Below are 27,775 nucleotides of genomic sequence, written 5' to 3'. Positions count from 1 at the left end.
GGCCTTCTTCCAATTCTTGCAGCACATCTTCAATGCCAAAAATAAAACTATACTCATTTATTGCTTTGCCCAAAATATTTTTTCTTCACTTTTTGTCATCATGAGACATTTAAATAATAAAAAAAATAACTTGATTTTTCCCTGATTGCCATATAAAGTAAATGCGACAGCTGCCAAATGTATCACGTGGGCACAGGAAATTGTACAATAATACGTTTAGTGCTACTTAGTGTTACTCATATCAGTGATATATTTAAAGGGACACTACAGGTCTCAATGAAGTGTTCTGGGTGCTATTTCCCTGTCGTCTTAATCCTGCAGCTGAAATAATTGCTGCATTGCAAGAACGGCAATGTTTACATTACAGGGTTGACTTGACTCTAGTGGCTGTCTTTTTGACAGCCAGTAGAAGTGCCTCTGTCCCAATAGCCGAAGTAAGCACAACTATTCAATAACATCATGGTCTCATAGCAACTGTTTGATTGGCGCAGCCTGGCAATTTGCCACACATATGCACCAGCCTCCCAGAAGGAAAAGCATTGGATTGGCTGATATCATCAAGACTGATGATCTCAGCTAATGAGGTGGTCCTGTCAAGGGTAGATCACCAAAGCAAGGGAGAAATGGTAAGTAAAAGAGCTTTTCACTTCACATGGGGAAAGGGGGAGAAGTGATACTTTAAAGATTGAGCAGGTCACTGTAGCATGATAACGTTCCTTTAAGTTACCTGGCATACTAGCATGCTAAGTATAAATATGTATATCCCTATCAGGTAAGCAGAAGCCAATTATTTGTGCCCTCTCCCAATTAATATATTGTAGAAGAAAAAACACTCTGTCTCCCCAGGTCCTTTGCCAGCATTTCATTATCAAGTAAGGTACTTAATTATTTGCGGTACCTGGTACCTGTTGTTTGGGAGTGTAATACCCATGAATCTTGGATAGACTGGACCATGTTTGGTGAGGCCCTAAAATTAAGTTTTTTTAAGGGAATTTTGGTTTGAACATGGAAATAATTTTCTGCAATCTTCTCCAGAATATATACATTTATACCTTTTTAAAAAAATATATTTTCCTTATGTAACGAGGTACAAACATCTATTCTGAAATATAACCTATTTGTAGTTCTGTTTCATCCCAAACCCCAAGCAGCACGAGTCAATCTTTAGTGCTGAAAAGTTCAGCTTTTGAGAACAAAAAAGTGGATCAATGCAAAGAGCATTCAGTAGCACAAACCTTATAAAGGGCTTGTCCCACAACCTTATGTCTAGAGACATCTAAGTAAATGTCAAGCTAATTTAAAGCATCGCTCTATCTATCAAAGTTTGCTAATGGCCTGTACCTCAGTGAGCTGTCAAGTGTTATTTTTATTGTGCGGTGAACACAGTGTCTGCCACGGACACAAAAATCTGCAGGACTCCATTTAAAGAGTCAGTTTAATGGATTGCATGACAACAGGGGAGTACATTTGAGGAAATTAATTAATTTTGTCAAGAACTTAAAATCATAAAAAATCACTGGGTGAATTTAACCCCTTAAGGACCAAATTTCTGGAATAAAAGGGAATCATGACATGTCACACATGTCATGTGTCCTTAAGGGGTTAAAGACATGGTCTCACTGATATTGCTTAGCCTGTACCTGTAGTGTGGCTTTAATATTCTGACTTCCAGTTTACCAAAGCCGTAATTTTGTCTCTTTAATAATTATGGTGGTTATATTTCAGATACAATGGCTCAGTGTTAGAGAACGACAACACATAATAACACAAACTAAACAAAATTGGTTGCTCTTTTGGGAGATTTTTACCACCTTCATAAATATCCCTCAATTCGAAAGGAAGAAGAAATAAACTTACACTTAGAATATATTCAAATAAAGTAAATGGGATTTTTTACAATCACTATACAGGTAGTTGTTTTGTAGGGTTTTGTAGGTGTTTTGTATAGTCAGATAAAGAAAGCCAATGTCATGACTATGGTTAGAAAAATAAGGGTTCCTTCTACAACCCTTCACAGACACAAAGCAGCTTCGATTGATGACAGTATTCTGATAAGAAGAGCAGGATATTTCACCATTAAAATGGGAAGTTAGTAAAACACATGGTAGACACAATCTCTATAGTAATCACTGAACAGTAGTGATGTCCCGAACAGTTCGCCGGCGAACATAGCGTGTTCGCGCGCGATCTTCGGTCCGCCCCCTATTCGTCATCATTGAGTAAACTTTGACCCTGTACCTCACAGTCAGCAGACACATTCCAGACAATCAGCAGCAGACCCACCCTCCCAGACCCTCCCACCTCCATGATGAATAGGGGCGGACCGAACATCGCGCGTGTTCGCGACTGCGAACACGCTATATTCGCCAGCGAACTGTTCGGGACATCACTACTGAACAGTAATCACGGAGTCACATCCCAGCAATAGGAGAACCATTGTTTGGTTCACAAGGAAAAAGCGATTTTGATGATTACACAAGATATAAACATAATCTGCTTATATACATTAACAGGGAACTTGCATTTCCCTAAAATGTATAACTGAGTATAAAAACTGAAAATCACCAATTATTTGGATCAACATTTTTTCACGTAATGCTTTTTCTTCTTTTAAATTTATAATAAAGATTTAGCAAATAATACCACAATACGGTTTGGCCAAGGCAGGGTAGGACCAACATTGCAAATGAGGAGGAGAAATAGAAACATAGACATAGTTTCATTTCTCAATACAGACTGCCAAATGCAAAGCACAGAGTTTACAACAATGACTGTCAGGGAGCTAAGATGTAGGCGCCCATTTGTAGGCTAAAGAGATGTGAATGTCTACATTTAATTTTATTTTTATAAGTATATAATATAAGTAAATATAATAATAAAAATTCTGTCAAGTGACAGTTCCCCTTTAATTAAAAGATGAATAGAACATTTTTTTTCTTGGTGCAAAGTTGTTGTGAAGTGTATAGAAGAGATACTAGTGTAGATGGAGTAAGAGAATAATAGGAGCTCTACGGAATGTGATGGCGCTATATAAATAATAAAATAAAAATAATAATAATGAGTTTAGAACATTGATGATGTATAGTATATGGGGAGCAGGCCATAAAGGATATAATGATGCAAAAGTTATATGGCAGTGTACTTAGTGCCGTTATAAATTATAGATGACTGGGAACTAGTGATGTCCCGAACTGTTCGCCAGGAACCGTTCGCTGGCGAACATAGCTGGTTCGTGGCGAACGCAGCGGGCGAACATATGCGATGGTCGGTCTGCCCCCTATTCGTCATGGAGGTGGGAGGGTCTGGGAGGGAGGGTCTGCTGCTGATTGGCTGGAATGTGTCTGCTGACTGTGAGGTACAGGGTCAAAGTTTACTCAATGATGACGAATAGGGGGCGGACTGACCATCGCATTTGTTCGCCCGGCGCATTCGCCACGAACAATCTATGTTCGCCGGCGAACGGTTCCCAGCGAACACTTCGGGACATCATTACTGGGAACCTTTGTGCTAAATAAATAGATCTACAGAAGAACTCGGAATGGTGGTATTCCAGTTCGTTTGAAACTGAATGCCCAAGTCTAGTATAGTATTACCCTGAAGAGTTAAGGGGATAATCTGTTAAGAACTGGAAAAATTGTGGACAGAATCCTGCCATTGAGAATACATACGGTATTATGTTAGCACATACACACGCGCACACTGACAAAATAAAGTTTATACTGTTGCTGATCTCAAAGCAATAACAAAGCAGCTATAAAATGAACAGTTAAGCAGTGAACAGCCTGTGGATAAATGGATAGAAGTCACTGTACGGTTGCTATCATTTTACAGAGCAGACTGAATTAAACTACCAAAATCTTGCAGGACCGGTGGCACCGACCGGAGAAGTGTCAACAGCACAACTGTACTATCCTGTGTTACTCATGTTAATCTCCAAGTTTACCTGTTACTTTATTGATTTTATTGACTTTATACTACTTATAAAACGTAGAACTCTGACAGATTAAGACCAAGCCAGTCACAACTGACTGCTGTAGTGCATGCCTTAACACAATGGCATTGCTTTCTGTATGACAAACCTGATGCATGTACTGTGACTTGGCTTTTGCACTGCATTGAGCCAGAATGAAAAGCACCTAATTGGAGTGTCTCATATTGGTGTGGGAGGGATCTAAGTAGAGCTGCAGTCAGAACCAATAAACAGTGCTCAGAGGGAAACTGGAAAAGTCATGTAACGTTTATCTTTTTTTTTTTTACTTCATCATTTTGACACTATTTTTTAATGCAGTGTTTATATATTATATAAATTGTGTATCACATTTTAAGAATACAAGTCCTTAAAAAAATTATAATATGAAGAAAATTGAAAGATTACAATAGCAAAGAGCAGGAGCTACTCCTAAATTAAAACATCTGCAAACATGCTAGCTTTAATATGAATTGGAAAAGCTCCACACCCATTTAAGATTACGATTAAAGTAAGAATTGACATCCCTCCTCCTGCCCACCCTATTGATTCCTTCAATCTTTTTGCAAGCACTGTGCAAGTGTTACAAGTATCATTATAATGTATGCAATAGCATATGACTGTCCAAAAACAAAAAATTAAAAAGAAAAAGTAAAAATTGAGAGAAATGTGAATACATCATGGTTTGCCTTTTAAAAACGTACCTCTTGAATTGCAACAATACATAAGTTAATAGGACATTGCGATCTGCATCAGCCACTAATTCGGTGTTCAGTTTAGTTCATGCACTCTTGGTCTCAATATTAAGGCTTCAGAGAGCAATAGCCGACTCCAATTTACCTAGTTCCATGTTCTGTACTCCGTACTAGGATGTTAATCAGTCCTCAGGCAGGCAGTTTGAAATGAAAAGTTTCCCCTGTGCAAAGCTATCAGACAGCTTTTATTCACAGATAAGAATGTGGCATGGAATAGATTTTAACACAGCGTTCCGAGTAGGATGAGAGACCACAGACTGTAGACAATAAGCCTAAAATCCCTCTAGATCTGGTGTTTACATGACTGAGCCTGACAGACACATTTTGCTGGGGAAAGTCACACCCAGAGAGCTCTATACAATAGACAAAGGCTGAGCAGATTACATTGTAAATAGAACGTCCTTGCCACTGTCACTTTGTAGTAGAGATGCCACCTGGACGGTATTTTAGTACAGGGATCTCTGTGGAGAGAGCCTGTACGGATCTCTGTGGAAAGAGGCAGGGATAGGAAGTTACATCATCTCCCAGCCACTCTCTACTGACTGGATCCGCAGGGGAGCTGCACAAACTGCAAAGAGTTAAGCCAGCAGCTCCCTGCCTGCAGGTAGCATGAAGATCAGGTAAGTGGGGGTTAATAGCTGTAGTACTGCTCACTGAGAAGGGCGGAAGGCAGGCGTGCTCTGTTGGAAGCAGAAGACAACTTTTTGGCTTCCACTTCTAGTGAAATCCGCATTTTTATTAAAAACTTTTTTAACCCCTTAAGGACCAAACTTCTGGAATAAAAGGGAATCATGACATGTCACACATGTCATGTGTCCTTAACGGGTTAAAAATGACGAACTCCAGGCACATTAACCCCTTAAGGACACATTCCGTTTTATTCCAGAAGTTTGGTCCTTAAGGGGTTAAGCACTTCTGCAAGCCAAATTGCTTTATGTGTCTGGAGTGGGCCTATAATACGCCTTATTCAATTCACCCCTACATGCTTAAATGCACAAATGCATTGACACAAAGCAACTTCAAAAACAAATGGCTAAATCCAAGCCAAGTGATGTCACATCATATGATGTCACACGTATATAATTAATTATGCAAATTGGAATGGACGGTAATTGGAAAGGTGACAACCCTACTTTGTATACATATGTGGGGAATTATTTGGTACCTAATTCAGCTTATTATTTTGACATAAGCTTTTTTAAAACACAGAAAAAGTGTGTTTGCAAGCAAAGTAGTACTGCTGAGATCAAATTGCAAATAAGAAAAAATCTGGATAAATAAAATTCAGTAAATATATGTGTTTATATCTTTCTCCAAATGCCTATATATTACAGACAGAAATACATTACAAAGATCTTGATCATACTTTATCCAATCTTTTCCTAGGTCTCTAAAATGTTCTCACATTTTTCCTCTCCCAATCCGTTTTATAATATAGAATTCATCACGTGATCCCACAGTTAATTCTATGTTCCTATTTCATCCCATTATTATTAATATTATTATTGCCATTTATTTAGCACCAACAGATTTTGTAGCACTTTACAACATTATAAGAGGGGGGATTTAACTATAAATAGGACAATTACAAAAACGATAGGTTGGAGATGACCCTGCTCAAACAAGCTTACAGTCTATAGGAGGTGGGGTGTAAAACACAATAGGACGGTAATTTGATGATGATCTCCTATGCATTATTCCATCCCATGACATGACATGTCACATCATTCCAAACTACATTCCATGATCCCATGTATGCTTTATAACTGACACATTCAGCTCTGAGATCCCACATCCTACGTCTTTCCATAAGCCGCCCCATGATAACACACTGTGTCATTCTATATTACATTTCACTCATGGTTCTCTTAATCCGATTTGTGTTTCTTTACTCATTTCTTTCGCTGTTGTCGCTCTCCTCCATTTACTCTACTAGTGTCTCCCTCCACCTTTATCTCCCCCAATTCTCTTCCATCTATTTCACGTATGTCTCTCTCTCCCCATCTCTTCCTATATACATATCCCTCCCCAATTTCCACTCTTCTGTTTCTCTCCGCCATGTGTGTCTCTCTCCCAATCTCTCCCCACTTGTCCCTTTAACTTCCATCGCTCCCTATATGTTCCTCTGCCCCCTCTCTCCTCCACCTTTGCTGCCACACTTGGAACTCCAAGTGACCAGTAGGGGGGGGGGGAGGATGCATGTATACAATTTAGACAATGCACCAACAACTAACAATCACTGGTGCCCCTGACACCGCACAACCCGAATGTCACCCCAATGGACTGCATCCATCAAGAACACCCTATGTGTATCCAAAAAGGAACTTTCAAAAAGTACTAAAAATCTTTTTCTATAATACAAAACAATCGAAACATGCTGTTTTTTGTTTAAAAGCAGGCTACATTTTGTAGTGCTAGTTATACTTTCAAATGTTACAGAGTTTCTTGAAACATCTCAGTAGGAAAAAAGCCAAGTGTGGGCCTGACATCACCAGGACTGTATTTCAAACACTTGTGTGTTTTATACAGTATTTATAAACCCACTAACCCATTGTTCCTTCTTTAGATAAATAATAAGATGAATAACTCCATTGTAAGCTTGAGGTCACAGGCTTCTAGAGAAAAAATAATGTGCAAGCGTTGCTGATTCCTATATGTCTGAAAAGTATTATGCATACCAGTAACTCACGTACAATAAAGCCAGCAAGTGAATTAAAACTGCTCCATATTATGACAATTTGATTATAATGGCAAATTTACTACAGAAACTATACAGGTCACCCTAGGCACAAATAATGTATTCATTTATCTGACTGAGCTACTCAACTTAATGCCAGACAAGTTTTTGGATAGAACCATAAGAAGCTGTTGCACCATAGCTCCACCTTCTGGTCTCTCACTTTCCCCCTGAAGCATATTAACACGGGCAGGACATTATATCCCTGAATAACTTTTTAAAATACGTTCAACATTTTTCCAATACATACAAATGAGAAATGGTAGACAGGTTTAACAAAACCACTTCATACAAGAACAATTATAGGGGAATGGAAGTGGTCTCCAGCCTCCACTTCTGGTTTATAATTTTCTTATGATTTTTTAAAGAAACACTCTAAGCATTATTAGTATTATTAATATTTATAAAGTGCCAATAAATTCCTCATTGCTGTACAATGGGCGGACTAACAGATAAGTTACTATTGGTTACTATGCCAAATGTGCCCTGGTGCCTTCCATTGTAAGTAGTAAAAAATTATTTTTATTTAGTTGCCATTTGGGCAGCAGAGTCAGCTTCCCATGCGGGGAGCCATAATATTGGCCTCCCTATTCCGGAGGCCATCATTGGCTCATATTACTAGGGGGTGTGGTTACAGTTCCCACAGGAGAGAGGAGCAAAAAGTAATCTTAGAAGTAACACATAGATCAGAGCAGCAGCAGATCTTGGCCCCTGTCAAATGAAAGTGTATAATATCTTTATTTCTCCCTCACTAGCCACAGTGACTACCTGAAAGCTTATTAAGCAAAGGAATTTACTTAAATATATAATGAATATATATTACACCAGGGAAGCCTAGAGAGGACAAGAGGATGGGGATATTTCTGACACAGATAACTGTACTGCCTGTCTCTAATAGTTTTAATAACTCCTACTGTACATACCCACCATTTTTAAAGTGCTCAGTCAATCTACAGCTGAGACCTGAGACACTCGTGCTGTGGCTAGTTGAAAAGTTGTAAAGCTTCAAACTGCAGGACTAGGGCTGTGACTCCGAGGACTGATCTGATTCTGTTAACCATGTCAGCTACTTCTTGGCTACATATTACCTCTGCAGATTAATTATATTGTCAGATGCAAAGGTATAAGGAGTCTATCAACATCCTGCTGCTTTAACCCTGTGTACACTGTGGGCCAAGAGCTAATAGTGAGTCAGAAGTAGCTGACATGGTTGGAGTCTATCTCTATCTTTATGTTGTGCCCATCTTGTTTTATTGTATGAGCATCTCTGTATTATGATCAGCTCTTCATATATCTTGTATCTCGTGTATGTATTTTGTATGAGTATGTCTGTACTGTATAGGGAGGAGTAAAATTCTGGGGAAGACTTCACCAGCTACCAATGAATACGTATACAGTTATCAGTTATTATAACGTATACAGGCTATACTATGTGACTATATACTATGCTACTAGAGAGGCCAGGACGATATTGCTTATGTTATAGTACAGACATATTTGCATTTTTGTGTGCTCCACCTTATTTTGATTTTATGTTACATGTGGATAATATTGTGTGTATTTGAGGGTTTTACAAACGGGTGTTATAATGTCACTTTGTGTTTAACACATCAAGTTTTATAACAACGCCATTTAGCACACGTTTTTTTTGTGTGAAAGATTTATCCAGGTATTCTGTTCCAAAAACTGGTGTATAAACGTAAAAAGGGTGAAGTCACCAATGGAATGTCCCTCTGGTTTCCACTGTGACTGCCCCTCTTCTAGTTCTTTAGATCACTTTTGAAACAGAACATTTTGATAAATCTCCCCCTGGTCTTTCAAAGCTGCTGTTTCAGACCCGGATTTTGTTTCAAAGGTTCGCTTGAGATATGCAGATGTTGCACAGTCCATTTCAGATTTTTATGACTGTATCTTTCTTTTTCACAGAAAACCATTAAAATAACTAATTGACCATGACACCGTAGCAAATGTCTAGTTATTCTACCTAGAACTGCATTTTTGAGATTCCACTTGCTAATTTAAAGGGACACTATAGTCACCTGAACAACTTTAGCTTAATGAAGCCGTTTTGGTGTATAGAACATGCCCCTGCAACCTCACTGCTCAATCCTCTGCCATTTAGGAGTTACATCCCTTTGTTTATGAACCCTAGTCACACCTCCCTGCAAGTGACTTGCACAGCCTTCCATAAACACTTCCTGTAAAGAGAGCCCTATTTAGGCTTTCTTTATAGCAAGTTCTGTTTAATTAAGATTTTCTTATCCCCTGCTATGTTAATAGCTTGCTAGACCCTGCAAGAGCCTCCTGTATGTGATTAAAGTTCAATTTAGAGATTGAGATACAATTATTTAAGGTAAATTACATCTGTTTGAAAGTAAAACCAGTTTTTTTTTCATGCAGGCTCTGTCAATCATAGCCAGGGGAGGTGTGTCTAGGGCTGCATAAACAGAAACAAAGTGATTTAACTCCTAAATGACAGTGAATTGAGCAGTGAAATTGCAGGGGAATGATCTATACACTAAAACTGCTTCATTTAGCTAAAGTAATTTAGGTGACTATAGTGTTCCTTTAACATTATAAAAAATATATTTTGTAATTAAAACTCAAATATTATATTGTAATGTAAACACGGTTTGAAAAGCTCGAGTGCCTTTGCAATTTACTGCACTTTATGGAAAGGGTTAATGAAATATAATATTATTTATAAATGATCTGCCTAATGTCTGCAAATCCTCAACTGTACACACGTATGCAGACGACACTGTAATCTACGCTAGTAAACCCAATCTACCGCAGCTTGAGGCTGTGCTCCAAAACCAATTCACAGAGGTAGAAAAGTGGATAGCGGATAACAAACTCTTCCTAAACACTGACAAAACCATTACAATAATCTTTGGAACTGTACCTGAATTACGTAAACTACAAAATCAACAACTGTGTATCAGAACAAATTCAAATAGCACACTGTCAGCAGTCTGCTCTTTTAAATATCTAGGTATGTTGCTAGACCCCAATCTATCCTTTGGCCTTCACACTGAAAAAATATCTTCAAAACTTTACCCAAAACTAGGTGCCCTGTACAGAAACAAATCCTGCCTAAGCCCTACAGTTAGGAAACAGATACTGCAACAAATGCTGATGCCGGTCATAGATTATGGGGATATAGTGTATGCAACTGCACCGTAAACCCACCTTAATACGTTATATAATTTGTTCTGCCGCTTTGTACTAGAATGTAATTACTTTACCCACCACTGTGACATGTTAAAAGAGCTAAACTGGCTGTCGCTGGAATCCTGACGCACTCTTTATCTTTCCAGCCTTGTGCATAAGAGCATTTCTGGGAAGCTCCCACCCTACCTGAGTAGAATGCTCTCCCCAACTGTTCCGACCTCCTGTAACCTCCAATCCAGTACCATCACGATATTTAGCATACCGCAATACAAAAATAAAGTGGCTCGATCCTCCTTTTCCTTCAGAGCACCGCAATTATGGAATAACCTCAGGGACACAGTCAAATCTTCATTCAATCTAAAATCTTTTAAGAGATCTATTGCAAAATACCTCAACACAGAATGCACCTGTCATGGTTGTATATATATATTACCAGTTATGTATTAAATTTATGTGTGTATGTATATATATATATATATATATATATATATATATATATATATATGTATATATATATATATATGTGTGTGTGTGTGTGTAGTTTGTATATTGTATTTTTGTAATATTGTATCCTATTGTATCAATGCAATTTTTTGTGGACCCATCATACACTTGAAAACAAGAGAAATATCAATGTATCCATCTTGGTAAAATATTTTATAAATAAATACATATACGGTGTACTTTACAGTGAGTTATATAAAGTAACACTTGTACTTTCTAAAGGGAAAATAAATCTTCAAAGAAATTCTAGCGACAAGACAGGTGTAGAGAAAAGACACAGCCACCAATGGAAGAGAATAAATAAATAAATAGATACAATCCTACATTGGGGTTGGTAGGGGTTGCAGGGTATAAGGGCATAACCCATGGGATTTGAATATGGAAAAGAGAAAGGCTGACAGAGAGGGATTACAAAACAGGTCCTCCCAGTCGTCAGTCTCAATACCCCTGAATAGAATAGTCCATAGTATTGGCTAGGAGTTGCCAGTATGGGACATACATGCAAAATATGAAAAATAATAAATTTTTATTAGTCCCTTGTAGGGAAAAAAACACAATAAAGTATAAAGTGAAGGAAAATAAATTGAATTAAATTAAAAGTGTATATACAGTGTAAAAAGTGTATATACAGTTAGCAGAATAGGGATCCTCTATCGAGAGGTGACCTCACAGCAGACCTTGTTATCAAGAAATAAATGTATAGATTGCAACACTGTTTCAGACGCTATAAGTAGCTATTAATCTGTATCTAGGGAAAGACAGTGGTGTCACCCTAATGAAGATTGCAAAATAGCAGAGTCGCTAGAGAGGAATGACAACACAAACCCCTCTTACAAGGTGTGCAAAGCAATAGGGTGTAGTACTTAGAGAGATTGTATGATTTAGACCAGTGTCCTAAAAACTGGCCCCAAATAATAGAGCTGATTAACATGCGTCCCTCCTTAGTAGAAAAACGGACCGTGGACCCCTAATATGGATAGCCCACTAGCTGTAAATAGAGGGTAGAGCTTAGCATCCCATGCAGTAATGCTGTAGTGACGAGAGCCTGTAAAGAAAAATCGTTTGCTCCTAGTATCCCTTCCCCAGAGGTACGTTGCTCAGAACGCACAGAACAAAGACAAAAATCCAGAGTCTAAGTCTAAAGGACAGAATGGTGGATTAAACAGCCCAACAGGGAACCAAGCAAAACCTTAAGAGGACTGGTCTATTAACCAGTAAAGCTATAGAGGAGCTCCCTGCCTACAATAAATATGATAAGGGCTACAGTAGGTCGTCTATGTGCTATGATAGCAAATACTGGCTGAGCCCTAAAGTCTATATTTAAGAGGCATACATTCCCTTATAGCTACTACACACGTTGTTTAAACAAAGCTCGGACCCCAAAGGTCCCCGGACTAACTAATGCTAGCTAAACAACGATTCCTATCATTATTTTAGAGGTAAAAAGTTTCCAAGTACTTAGTATTAAATAGATAAATCCCTAATAGAATCTCGGACCAAGTGGTCCCGGTATTCGCTCAACGCGCGTTTCGGCGCTTAATCTTGCGCCTTTGTCAAGAGCTTACCGGTATGAGTAAGCCCGCCGTATTTTTAAAGGGCATGAGCCCGCCCATCAGACTGCCGACGTCATCATCGCATTCGAGCGGCATTGGTCGGTGGGCGGGGAGTGAAATGTTTGAGTGGCATGTGCAGCCGTCCGGCAGGGGGGTACCAAGAAGGTTAACCCTGTGTTTGCCAGAGTGCTGAATAAATGCCAGAGGAAGTCCCAGTAGGGGCTATAGTGAAAATTTTCATTTTGCAGAAGAAAGTTAGAGCCTATTACTGCAGGCAAACATATAAATAAGCGTTGTTGAGAGTTTGAGATGCAGAGTCTCTTAATGTTAAATAGAATAAACAATTGAACAGAAAATAAATAAAAATGAAATGTATTTGAAAAAGATAATAATAAATAAAGTACAAGAAAGACATAAATATATAAAAAATATATATATATATATGTACATATGTACATGCAAGCAGAGAAGAAATTACTGGATTGTCTGGATAAATGGAAGATATTGCGACAGGGGGTAATAGAGGGTGTAATGCACCACCCCATCATAGGTACAGGGCATATTATGGATTTACCAGTATTAGTCATACGGAGGAGTGACTTAATATTATTCTGATCTCCCTCTTTATTCCCCCTTTATTTTAATATTTTTAGCCACTCTATTGTGAGGGACCCTCGTACGCTATCGTGATATATTTATATAAATGGTGCGAAAGAGAAACCTTCATTTAGACCCCTAGGTTGTAAAGTCTTGAGCCTGTATATCCAGAAGCTTTCACGCTGTCTAAGGAATCTATCGTAGTCACCCTTCCTCTTATCTCGTTTCACCAATTCAAGGCCACAGAAACGCAGACCATGTGATTTGCCTGAATGTTGTTCCCTTAGGTGCAAGCAATTGGCGTTTCAATAGTTAATTTGGGTGATCTAACGTGTTCCTTTATCCTTTCTTTGAATGGGCGAAAAGTTTTACCTACATATTTACAATTGCATTCGCAAGTGAGTAGGTAAACTAGGCCTGAAGTGTTGCAATTAAAAAAAGATGCAACGTTAAAGGTCTGTTTATTGTCACTGTCAGTCACTTTCTTAGAATCACGTTTAATATATTTGCAGGCGACACATCGCCCGCATTGGAAAGTGCCAGTGATGGGTCTATGGAGCCATGTTTTGATCCCCGAGCGTACTGGTTGAAAGTGGCTGGGGACCAGGAGATCTCTTAAATTTTTGCCCCTACGTGCCGTAATGTCTACTTTTGGACCCAAAATCTTTTTAAGATGCACATCCCCAGTTAGAAGTGGCCAGAATTTTTGTATTCCGGATTTCACTTTGTCCCAACCAGCATCGTAGGTTGCAATCAAGCGAGGGCTGGAGATAGTGGGTGGTGTAGGTTGGCTAGCGCTCAAGAGAGTCTCTCTCTCAGACTCCAAAGCTCGTCTATAGGCTCTCTTTAAACACCGATTGGGGTAGCCTTTTTCCTTGAACTGTGATCTCAGGACAGGGAGCAGGGAGCTCCTCTACAGCTTTACTGGTTAATAGACCAGTCCTCTTAAGGTTTTGCTTGGTTCCCTGTTGGGCTGTTTAATCCACCATTCTGTCCTTTAGACTTAGACTCTGGATTTTTGTCTTTGTTCTGTGCGTTCTGAGCAACGTACCTCTGGGGAAGGGATACTAGGAGCAAACGATTTTTCTTTACAGGCTCTCGTCACTACAGCATTACTGCATGGGATGCTAAGCTCTACCCTCTATTTACAGCTAGTGGGCTATCCATATTAGGGGTCCACGGTCCGTTTTTCTACTAAGGAGGGACGCATGTTAATCAGCTCTATTATTTGGGGCCAGTTTTTAGGACACTGGTCTAAATCATACAATCTCTCTAAGTACTACACCCTATTGCTTTGCACACCTTGTAAGAGGGGTTTGTGTTGTCATTCCTCTCTAGCGACTCTGCTATTTTGCAATCTTCATTAGGGTGACACCACTGTCTTTCCCTAGATACAGATTAATAGCTACTTATAGCGTCTGAAACAGTGTTGCAATCTATACATTTATTTCTTGATAACAAGGTCTGCTGTGAGGTCACCTCTCGATAGAGGATCCCTATTCTGCTAACTGTATATACACTTTTTACACTGTATATACACTTTTAATTTAATTCAATTTATTTTCCTTCACTTAAGACAGGTGTAATTTAGAAAAAGCTCATTAGCTCAACATTAAAAAGAGTGATCTTTCTCATTTTACTTTAAGAATCCGAAATTACCTGAGGGCATTCTTACCAAGTCTCTTCAACAGTGGGTAAAAGTACAAATTATCTTGCAGTCCATGCTATTAGATGAATGGCTTGTACTTAAAGATACAGATCTGTAGAACGTGATAGCTTATGACAAATTCACTCTTAATATTCACTTGTAAATGTCTGGATGATTCTCAGAGAGATTAAAGTGAATACAATTAAAATCTACATTACATTTTATGATTTTGATTGAGAGATATTCTGTTTCAGTAGAAAAATACAGACAGGTAAGCAAAGGATTTTAAGTGGCACCAAATACAAAAAAAGAAAGTGTTACATTTTTTAAATTGCTTCATTCAGAATAACCTTTGGCATCCATTTTGTGTTTGTTCAATATATTTAGCATTGTTTTCAAAACAAGTACAGGATATGACCCTCAATAAATGTTTTATTATAACCTAGGGTTGGAGAGAACGTCTACTCTCTATTTACTACTAATAGGCTGGTACCGAAGAGAATGAAAGAGTTATGTCAAGAAAGCAATAGATAAAAATGCAGCTTTCAACCATCTTTTGAAGAAATATTCAGGTTGAGTCCAGCCATTGCTTTAAAATGGCCGAATCATGCTCTATCCGTGAATATTGAAGTATACAGAAAATGCATTTATATAAGCTCACTTTTAAAAAAAGCTTAAATGAGCTGTGTTGAACTGATTGACCTTGAGCGAACCATTGATGCTGGCTGGTCGTTAAGTATTGCTTAATCTTAATCTTAATAGCCATCTTGTCAAAATAGCCGCCAAAGGAGCTGTCAATCAGCATGTAAAGTGATGATAACAGAATACAAAAGGTTCACTGATGGCAATGTATTATCAAAAGACAAACATTTAAAATATAAAATGTAAATAATTGAGTAGAAATATCCAGTAAAGATTTCTGGGAACCTGAGATTAATTGTTATTACTTCTACCTTCCCATCCTGCATAGTTGGGCGTGTCAAAAGATAAACAAGGGTCCACCATACCATTACCAATAAGGCAAAGCCCTTAAACCAATCTTCAGGATCCCTCAATAACATTTACCTTGTTCTATTTATGGGTGATGAGTAGATACCACCAAGTGACCTCAACAGGCCCGCTGACTCAGTAAAGGAAATCGTCCAGGAGGTAATGACCAGAGAATAACCATCTAATCATTATCATACCTGTATCAGAAAATTAAATTTTTTAAGTACAAGCTGACTGGTACCCAGCCAGATAATATGAGAAAATGCAAATAGGTACTTACTATGAAGAAAACCCTATGATAAATATTTTACGTATTATGGTGCAAGTCAATTGCAAAAGTTGCTGCAGACATCAGTAAATAATGTGAATAGAATATGCAATGTTCTACACTGCTGTTAGCTGAAACATTTCTTAATACCTATTGCCTCTGCGTGTGTTAGGTTATTGTGCAGCTATTTCTCCTGGTCTACAGTTGGATAATTGGTATCTTATATAAAATATGTTTTACTAATTCGTTTTGTTGGAACCTGAAGCTTTTCCAATTCTCTCTACACATCAGGATTTTAAACTGCAGCTTGAAAGCTTGCAGAGGTCACAGAGATTTGGCAAAACGCAGTCTCAGCATGAATTTACCCAATCTGTCCAGAACCCCTTCTAATGAAGTAGCATTAGACATCTGCTTATAGTGCCTGTTGATTGAACCACTTCTGGAAAACATATTCATATTTAATCCTGAAAGCCATCCATAAAACTCTGTTGTGTTTCATTTCATTCTGAAAATGTATGATAGCTGTTGGATTATAATTCCAGATTGTTTATTAACTAAAAATAACATGTGGGGGAATAAAATACAATGCTTGTACAAAGACTGGTTTTTAACATTGCAAAAACAAACTTTAAGCTGCGTGGTTTTTGTACATTTGTACATTTTTTCTTTTATTTTAATTCAGAACTATCGTATAGAATCTGAACAATTTAATTCTTAATTTATGAATTATTTTAATCTGGAACTGTCCCTCCCTATCATTTTTAAACCACTTTGATTGGTAGCTAGACATACCTCCTGGTATTTTTGAGTGGTTATCTGAAGTTCATAGTGGGCATAGATTAAATGAATAGTTAAACCACCTTTTCACTTATACAGGTAATGATGTTATAGTAAACCCTCTCCTGTCCCTGACTCATGGTCTATTGGATCTTAAAGATACAGTAATTTTCATACAAATCTTGGAACATTAGGTCCACCAAACCATTTCAAACTTAGAATCTATGCTTTCCCCAGTCCAAACAAGCTCCTACTATCTTTTTAAGGGTTTCACGTAGATTTATAGTCTATTAAACAGCATGTGCTGTTATTTTGCACATTTGCCACTGAAGGTATCTAAAATAAAGATAAAACATGTTAGAGCTCTTGTGTTACATAATAAAATACACAATTAAGTTTGATATATATATATTTAAACATAAATATTTAAAAATAAATACATTTATTAACCACAGCAGATTGACCTTCATATGCCATAAACTCCTGCTAGGGGTTATTGGAATATGTCACGTGTTCTCACTATGAACAATTACAAAAAAATATCTACTATAACTACTTCCTGCTCCCTGGTAAAGCTGGAATATGCAGCAACCAAGGAACATTCAGTGGTGTGCAACTATATAGCTGTTTGTTTATTTTTCGTTTTTATGTCTTTTTTAGTGTTTAACCCCTTAAGGACACAACCTCTGGAATAAAAGGGAATCATAAAGGAATATTGTCGTCATGTGTCCTTAAGGGGATAATATTAATTGCACATTAGCCAGATAACGTCACGTGAAAACGGCAAATACGCAGAATCCAAATACGCTATCATCCATCCGTGAAAGTTTCCTATCATGCAAAAAAACATGAATGAAGCTCTCAGCAACCAGAAACTGCATGGAAAAGAGTCATATCCAGCATTGGAGTTTTACCTAATTATTCACAAAATGTTATAAAAGAAAGAAAACAAAGCCACCATATAACAGGCTCATTTTAAACAAAACAGGAGCAGTTGCCGCACATAGAGAGCATAGTTGAAATATGAAGGAATTGCCGCTGGTGCTCTGCAGGGGGGACCCGTGCTCCCCTTATATTGTAGATAAAAAAGGTGCATTCTACACATTGATAGCAATTCAAAATCCAAATCTTTATTATTCAATGAAAAATAAATAAAATGTTTATTGTATGTCTCATTTGACAATGAATCTTTGCCCTTTGCATTTCTTACACTGTGTAGCCTGAATCTTTTTAGGTTACCTTGAAGTGCTTTTGGTATATGCATGCTGTTCCTTTTTTCTGCTGTTTCAGAGAAATGAGAATGTTTACATATGTCCAATACTGCACGTCAAGTGGCTAACAGAATGACTTTACTCATGAAAAGTTTTGAAAATAGAAGGTCTTTGTGTTTGACATTAGCACACACAGCATAATGACACAGAACCCATCTACCGCTTCTCACAGAAAATCTCTGAATTCAGTGCAAGATATATGTATAATAAAGAAGCATGCCTTTGGCAGAGAATGGCAACTGCCACGCATGCACCCACTGTCACAAATGTTTCTCTTGGAGAAGGATTAGATTGGACTATGGTAATTACTGATGACTTCACTGGAGGCAGAGCAACTGCTTTGTGGATAATGGCGTTTTAAGCTTTAAAGGACCACTCTAGGCACCCAGACCACTTCAGCTTAATGAAGTGGTCTGGGTGCCAGGTCCTTCTAGGGTTAACTAATTGTTTTATAAACATAGCAGTTTCAGAGAAACTGCTATGTTTATCATTTAGTTAAGCCTTCCGCTATTTCCTCTAGTGGCTGTCTCACTGACAGCCGCTAGAGGCGCTTGCGTGATTCTCACTGTGAAAATCACAGTGAGAGCACGCAAGCGTCCATAGGAAAGCATTATGAATGCTTTCCTATGTGACCGGCTGAATGCGCGCGCAGCTCTTGCCGCGCGTGCGCATTCAGCCGACGGGGAGGAACGGAGGCGGAGAGGAGGAGGAGAGCTCCCCGCCCAGCGCTGGAAAAAGGTACGTTTTTACCCCTTTCCCCTTTCCAGAGCGGGGCGGGAGTGGGTCCCTGAGGGTGGGGGCACCCTCAGGGCACTCTAGTGCCAGGAAAACGAGTATGCTTTCCTGGCACTAGAGTGGTCCTTTAATGAAAAAAATGGGTGTGGTAGCAATCTATTTAATAACACTTTTACATTAAAATAAACATGTTGAATAATGATTTTATCTTGCATAAAGCTAACTATTTAGGTCCCCAACTTCCTTTAGATCATATTAAAAAGGTGATTTTCATTATCTTTTATCCCATGCCACGCCAGTCTTGCCGCGGCTCTCCCTGCCTAATTCTGCCTCCATGGCTGAGATCATCAATTTTATCAGATTTTGTTTTACGTTTTCGCCAGCAGTCAATGTCAATTGGTGTACAAGTTGAGATCTCTAAGGCGGAAATAGTGGTCAAGCTATTGAGTTTGTTGCAATGCATTAACTTGACTCTCCCCAAGTTAAAGGGTAATCCAGCAAGGACCCAGTGCTCACTGTGCCTAGAGACATATCAGCTACAACTCATAGACGAGGCCTAACGAAAGCCGAAACGATTGTCCAAGGTTGCTGTATCTCTCGAGCAGAGTTGACTTGCCTGCATTTCAGTTCTAGACTGCCCTTACGGGAGGGATCAGGCTGACATGCAATGGAATAGGTTCACTCTATGATGACACAAGTGAGAAAAAAAAATTTTGAGACCTGAGCAGGGATTTACTGAAGGTCAAGCTATTGAGGTTTTTCTAAGCGTTTACCCATTTTCAGAGTTCTCATATTCTCTGTTCATTTTACTATAATGGTTAAATGCCATTCCGAAACACAAGGACATAAAAATGTATTCTTGTATTTATTATTAGCATTTATATAGAGCCAATTTGTTCTCAGCACTTTACAGTTATAGAATGTGGATATTTGACAACAAATATGAAGAAGGTCCTGCTCAAACGAGCTCTAATTACTTATTCTCACCTACATTGCAATGTGTCTATTAAGCTGGGCATTGAGATTTCATATTGGTGAAACGTCTTGTTTCCTACTTTACGTATGTTGCATATGTCCAATTCACATTGTTTAACATCAAAATGTTCATAATTTCAAGTCGAGTCAGGTACGACATCGCATTGTAAAACGGGCGCCCTCTAATGGCAAGATGGGAGAGGTGCAGCTGTAATTAATTCTCTGGCAAATAGAACCCAATCAATATGAGTACAGCTGCTGTGCTAGGATTGAAATGCTTCTAGCTCACGTCCCAGCTGGCACGCATTTACTATGATTAGACACTGCTAAATTACTTCTAATGCCATATGTTCTAATAGTGTATTGGGAGGCTTAAGGATTGAATAGAGTTTCAACTTGTTCTGAAAGTTGCAGAGAGTTGCAGGGATTTTCCTTTCCATTTTCTAATTCCGGATTTACTACACTATGATGAGAACAAGCTGTAGAGCAAAGAGTGTCTCTTCAACTCAATTAGTCTAATTGTTTTTGGTTTTCTTCTTGTTGTTCATTAGCATCTGTCAATATACCAATGTGTCAACAAAGACATTTTAGGTCACATATTATTCAAAAATCTTAGATATAAAAATGTATAACTAACAATAGCATCATAAACAAAACGGGTAATTTTTTGTGGGGAGAGGTTTGGCTCTTTAATGTATTTATTCTCCTCCTTCAATGCAATGTGTGCTTGCCTGTGCCAGGACTGACCTAAAGTATGCGGTCACATACTAAATCCTAAATATACTTTGAAAAAAGAAAATAAAGCAGCCCATGTATTTTAAAGGGATGCTACAATCACCAGAAATAATACATGTAACGGACCGTTTTGCTCACCAGAGGTTAAAAACCGTTTAGGCGATAATCCCCTTCCAGATAGACAAGCAGCTACTATAAGCACCAATCTCCCGACCTGAAAACACATGAACCCTGGAAATATCTGAACAGGAAAACCATACGAAAGGGTTACACTCCTGGCAGTCAGCATACAATCCAATTCCCCCAATAACGAGACGACACTTCGTTTTCAGGGTTAAGCAGAATCTGACTGTCCTGGCACATACAGTCTCTTTTATTCCCAATCCACAACCACAGTACAGCCCACATGGTATTACAGAACAACCAATCAATCCTTACAATACACACAGACACTCCCACACAAAATCCTCCCCTCTGCCTGTGATATGATTACTGAACACAATGGGTAATCTCATTATCACAGGCAGAGGAATACAGTTTTTACACAATATTTATAACTTCTAAAATATACATGTCACAAACATAAAACATGCATTTTCATAATCAGCATGCGAGAATTAAACACATACTCAAAAATCAGGGCAAAACAGTTCCATAGTTCCATAGATTTGGGCTGTGCGGTCGGTCTATTTCAGGCTGAAAAAATGACTAAGTCCCATTCGAACGAGCGTTCGAATCTTCGAACGGGACTTAGTCTCTGCGGCTGCAAAATCACCGTAGGAGAAGGTAAGGCTTAGCGGTGTTCGCAGAACTGTGTAGCCGATTTCAGTTCCATGAATTTGGCTACACATACCGCTGACCGCATGGAAGGAACCAAGATGGCCGCCGCCACGTGTTCGTTTTTTGAATGGCGGCCACTTCGACTACTTCGGCACTTCGACAGCATTCGAAGTGCCAATTTAAAAGTACAAACCCTTTCTCTGGGAGTTAAAGGGCCAGCAGCAGCACACCAAAAATCCATTATGCCCAAAACTTGTAATTAAAGGGCCACATCTTCCCGGGCCATAGTCAGAAGGCAAGAGGCGGGCAAGCAACCCCCTCCAAGGACACGTGGTGAGGTCGGTTTCGCCACAATACAGCTCATGTAGTTGTTCTGGTTTATATTTCCTGTCCCTGCTATTCAATATAAAATTTGCCTTTTCAGAGAAAAGAGAGTGTTTTTACATTATTGCCTAATAACACCTCCAATGGCAGTCACTCAGCTGGCCACTAGAGGCGCTCCCTGTGTCAATGCTGCACCGTGAGCAGCACTGGCATTCAGTGTCTCAAAGCCCTGCATCGAGACGCTGAAAGCTCCCCATAGAGATGTGTAGATTCAATACATCTCTATGAGGAGGTGCTAATTGGCACAGCATGCATTTTGCCATGCATGCGCAATAGCTTCACAATGGTTTCCCAAGGGAAAGCATTGGATCACCATTGTACAGCACTGCGGATTTTGTTGGCGCTTTATAAATATTATTAATAATAATCATAAATTTTGATGATCTCAGCCATGGAAGCGGGACCAGCGCCATGGTAAGACTGGTGCAGCATGGGTAGAACCACCTTTTCATAGATTATGTAAGGGGGGCTGGGGCCTAACAAGCCACACAGGCACTATAGTGTCATCAATACATGTTTGTATTCCGGAAACTATAATGTCCCTTTAAGTTTAGATAGGGGTAGCTTGGTGAATAGTCTGACTCTGAGAAAACTATACCAGGTAAGAGCTTAGTAAATGGCCCCCACCTTTTCCTCCACTTTTTGTGAGATGGAAAAAAGTTAAAGTGATCTAGACAATCTTCTTGTGTAGTTCATCAGCTGGAAGAATGATTAACAGAGAGCTCTTCAGTCAACAACCCGCCACTCAATACCTAATCCATCCCCCAACTCTAAGTCCTCATAATGATAACCCAAATTTGAATGATGTTTGTCAGCTCCTTGCAATTTACAGCTTGGTTAATAAACTTTGCAAAACATTTTACTAAATGACACATTTAAATAGAAGGTAGAGCAATATTTAGCTATCCTGATTTAGGCCATCCTTATAGATTAATGTTAAGGATAGAAGTCATGCCACTAATAATTAGTTTATCCTTAATTGTGTCATAAAATCAAACCAAAACCCAAAACTTTTCAAGGGTGGCAAACAAATATTAGCCTTGGAAGCTTTGTCATCTGTAAAAAGAATCAAAGAATGTGACCAACCCTATTAAACACGGAGGTACACTTTTTTTTGTTTATAAATAATGAAGAGCTTTGAAATGAAATTTCCAGGTTATGAATAAAACATGCTAAAAGGATAATTTACAACAACCGAAATGGATATGATAAATTTGGAGTGAAGGGACATATGAGGAAAAATACTCGCTTATTCTCTGTTCGGAGAATGATTCCATTATAGGTCTTTGGTGACGTTTCTGCAAGCTAATGAATCTTGCCATAAGTCTCCTGACATTCTAATAAATGTCTCCCTCCTAAAGACTTCACTGTCAAGTGATTGATCTGTATTGTGAGTATACCGTTTCCTCGTAAAGTTTATAAAGAAATAAGTGGAAGACATTTTGCTGGATTAAATTGCTTTGCATTCCGCCCAAAGAGACATCAAACTGCCCACTTAATCATGTTACAACAAGAACTGCAATTCCTCCTCCAGATTCTGATATAAGACACTGCTTTGAAATTCAGGACTGTGTTATTTAATAGATACAGCAAAGTGAAAAAAATGATATTTATGAAAGTACTCCAGACCCCCTGAAGCAAAATGAAAATAACACTCTGAATTTAAATGATTACATTAGGCTTAGTTTTAAAGGCAAATGAGTGTTGTGCTTTGAAAATGAAAACACTTATCACATATAAAAATATAACATAAACATATTAATATAATAAAGTATAATATACAAATAATGCAGTGACAGCAAGTTTAGTTTGCCATGACAGGTGCACTTTAATTCTACACACAGTATTACAAACCCATAGGTGACCACTGGCTTCATCTAATACCTGAAGTAGTGGGTCAATGGTCATAGCTGGGAACTTAATGGCATTACAATAGAGAATTTTAGTTTGCCAGAAACCAGGCCTGTGCCTTGCAAGGATATAGTCAGAGCCAATGGCATTTAAAGTTACAGTCCAGGCACGACAAGGCCTTTCTGTCCTTACAGGCTTATGTTACAAAAGTGTTGATTGGAAGAGAAATGTACACTTTTATAAGACTCCCTTGAAGTTTCCCTACCGACACATTTTGAACTTCAGATTAACCCCTTAAGGACCAAACTTCTGGAATAAAATAGGATCATGACATGTCACACATGTCATGTGTCCTTAAGGGGTTAAGTGGAAGTGATGTTCTGTGCTGATCTCATGTAGAATTGTATGATTTGCCAGTTAAGCACATGCATGCTTTATCTGCAAGATGCAAGACGCTTTTGATTGGACAATTTTCAGCTCACATGATAAATTCTGCGCTGGACAAAAACGGGAACGCTGCAGAAACTAGAATACTATACGCTTTTTCATACCACCTATAAAATACTTTGGAAATATACCTACTAAATGTTAAAATGGTCTTTTAATGCAAATTTTCCTTGTTGCAGTTCTGGACAACTCTTTTGCAGGGAAAACTCAATTTTTTCCCACAACTTGTGTAGAATGAAGGAACTGTCTAAGCCTGGAGAGTTACAAGGTTCCCAGATATTATCGAGCTACAAGTAGAATACTTTATAGAGTAAGTGAAACAGTGCACATATAAATCAAAGGCAGATTCACAATATTCTCTATGGAGATGAACTAAAATCCACATTAGATTATTGGAGGAATCCATAGCTTCACAATGAGTAATAACACTTTCTGATGAAATTGTATATGGAGCCCTGGGACACATATACTCTTAGGGCCATCAGTGAAATAAATATTGATTATATATCCTTTAACATTCACAGTGTATCAGTATAAAGCATTGCTTTAAAATTGCAAAGGAATGTGTTTGAAGACATTACCAGTGTTAACACAGCCGAGAAATAGAAAGAAGTATAAAAATGATAATTGTATAGTTTTGCTCCCACTAACATTTTGTAGAATATAAATTGCTGAAGAATTGTATTGACATTTCTATTGGTGCCGGTCAATTACTGTAATAGAATAAGCCAGGTAACTGCCAAACATCTTTCAATCGATAACTTAGAGAGAACACAACAGCATTTGTAAATTTTTTCCATCTCCATTACAAGGGTTTCAACTATAGAAATGCTTTATGTTTGGTATCAGCATTAAAATAATATTGTTTTTGCCTTTAATACATTTTTCTAGTGCCATCATTTATAAATTATTTAATATACTACACCAGCTATGATGTGACGTTATCTGGCCTGCATCATATATTCTTTCATTTCAGATAATGTAATTGCTTATTATATGTGAGATATAAAACTAAAGTTAAAGGGATACTTTAGTGTTAGGAGTACAAACTTGTATTCCTAACACTATAGTGCCCTTAGTGCCCTCTGGGGACTTTACTGACGCTGGATGTTCTCCTGCAATGCGTGAGGACGTCCTGTGTCAGTTAAGAGACTTGAAGTCCGGTAAAATTCCAGAAGTGCCTCTACTGGCTGGTTAAAACTGCAATGTTTTACATTGCAATTCTAAGTGGGACAACAACACTGCACCCAGACTATTTCAATGAGCTGAAGTGGTCTGGGTGCCTATAGTGTCACTTACAATCTGTTATTGGTAAAAAAAAAATTAAAAAAAATAAAGTGGAGTTGCTGTTTTAAGGTGACTTCAGTCTTCTGTAATTCTGGTCCCATGCACTTACTCATGACACCATAAAATGATGGCCTTCTACTGGCATGATCAGGCACATTGGAGGAGTCCCTTTTAGCTGTATATTCATCTGGAATAGGATATTTGTGGAAGATAAAGGTTTTACAAACCATAAGGTATTCATCCAGCATTTCAATTCACATTGATGTTGATGGTAATAGCTTTCTTCTTTTTTATTTTATTTTGGGCAGTCACCCAGTGATGCACAGATATTGTAAACATAACAACAAAAATATGTTAATTTGGGTCACCAGAGAAATGCTTACATACAACAACGAAAAATATGTACATCCATCAGAACATTCTGTTCGTCACTTAGTTATATATTCGGATAGATACATCCTTTCTAATAAGGCATCACGAGAGACTGTGTTTTTGAAGAAATGTTGTAGAACGTAAGAAACATCAAAGAAGGAGATAAAGAGAGTAAGTAGAGGAAAAAAGAGAGATAGTAGAGAAAAGTGTTTAGGCCAGCCACAAGAGTAAGGTCCTGCCTTTCCTTCCCCTATTTCTGCCACTGGTCCCAGATGTTCCACACCTTGTGGAATGTTGGTCATAGCCTTTTTAAGGAAATATTTATACAGACCCTGCAACATTCTGTCTATCTGTGTATGCATATCTATATGTGTAGAGATGAGTGGTCATCAGACCTCAAGTAGTCATCAAGGCTATAAAGAAAGAGGCGTCCCTTAACCCCTTGACATGCTAGTTTCCCTCCCATAAATGAAGAAAGAAAAAAAAAAGATGACTTACCTTTTCGTCCAGCTTAAAGTCATCTATTGCCGCTTCTCTGTTCTGCTTATAGGAAAATACCAGTGACAACTGCCTCCCTTCCTCTTCAAAAATGGAGCAAGTGTGACTCGTAGGGGAGTATTAGACTAATGCTCACCCTTCTCTTAAACTATTATTTGTTGGAGTGAATCATGAATCCATCTTTATGGTTAGCTTGACGGCTAAGGGGCATCCCTAAACCCATTCATAAAAGTGCTGTTTTCTTTTGTATCTCTGTGTCCTTTTAGACTACACATGTGACTAAAATCTAAGAGGAAGCAGTGGAGACCTATTTAGAAACACATAATAATACATCCTCAGGTACAGCTTATAAATCCAGAATATATTTAGGTAGCACTGCTCATATTAAAGCTGACAGTTTGCAACTCTATTGTGTTGGCTTACGAAGTCAAAAAAGTAGACTTTTGTTCAAATACTATGAGGTTACACTATTTGTGTATTTTAAAATAAAAATATATACAATATAAATATACGGTCCTGTGCTGTTTAAATAATGTAACCAGACATTGGCTGAATTCCATACATGCCTTAAGTAAGATCCCTTTTGCAATTGGCTGTCACCTAACAGTTCTTGCATGTGCAAAAGCGCTTCTGTCATCTGGTGATTCACGTATGTGTACAACAGCTGGGCATTTAATGAATTCACATATGATAACGGGTTCACTGCACTGTGAAAACTCTGCATTCTTTTATGAATGGATATGCCATATATACAGTATGTATGTATAGCATAGCAGCGATTTCAGTGTGGTCAGGGCACACTGGGTTTGTCTAGCGCTCTGAGGACAGTTGTGTTAGTTCACGCATTTCCGTAGCTATCTATAGCACAGATTAAGAAGATCTGAGATATTTCAGGAATGAGGTGTTAGATGAAACACTACAGACCGCACAGTTTGTGGGTTAACTCTCCCAGTACATGAATAGAATTGCAAATGAAGGTAATGCACAAGGCTCTGTATCAGGGCTTCCAATCTGCCTGTGAACGCTACAATGAAAAACTATTTTACACCATCCCTCATATCAAAGCAATATACCGATTAGATCTTAAATGGTACTAGTTAAAATAATTTCTATTTTCAAACTGTGATGCTGTTTCTAGAATTACTGAGGGATATACAAAGACTGCCATATGACTGAACGGTGAAACAGGACTTGCTCTCCTGCCCCTAACTATTGAGAACTAGAGATGGAAACTATGAGTTAAATCATCACTGCTCTAGTTTCATAATATATCAAATACAGAATTATTTAAAGATAAGCATTTAAAAGTAGTATGGAAAGGTCTAGAATGCGTTGGGTGAGCTTAATGGGAGTTGACATCCATATCTAATGGATTTCTATAGGATGTAAAAACCTATTGTAGATGATGCTGTGATCTGTATATATATATATATATATATAGACACGCGTCTTTACTATGCTAATATAGCA

General features: G+C 38.2%; 1 protein-coding gene across 6 annotated transcripts in view; it reads right to left on the bottom strand.

Annotated features, from left to right (window-relative positions):
- Positions 1 to 27,775, bottom strand: part of ARHGAP24 (Rho GTPase activating protein 24) — an 829,616-nt gene that overhangs the window by 127,392 nt on the left and 674,449 nt on the right. The window contains exon 1 of one of the 6 annotated variants that reach the window (XM_063458766.1): positions 16,001 to 16,083. The exons of the other annotated variants lie outside the window; for them this stretch is intronic. The gene's annotated coding sequence lies outside the window, so the exon portion shown is untranslated. Of the gene's footprint in view, positions 1 to 16,000; positions 16,084 to 27,775 lie in introns of those variants that run through there. 6 annotated transcript variants of the gene reach the window in all.

Source organism: Pelobates fuscus, chromosome 6 (genome assembly GCF_036172605.1).
Source record: "Pelobates fuscus isolate aPelFus1 chromosome 6, aPelFus1.pri, whole genome shotgun sequence".
NCBI classification, from domain to species: Eukaryota; Metazoa; Chordata; class Amphibia; order Anura; family Pelobatidae; genus Pelobates; species Pelobates fuscus.
Note: the sequence above shows the minus strand (reverse complement) of the source record. Positions and strands in the feature narration are given on the sequence as shown.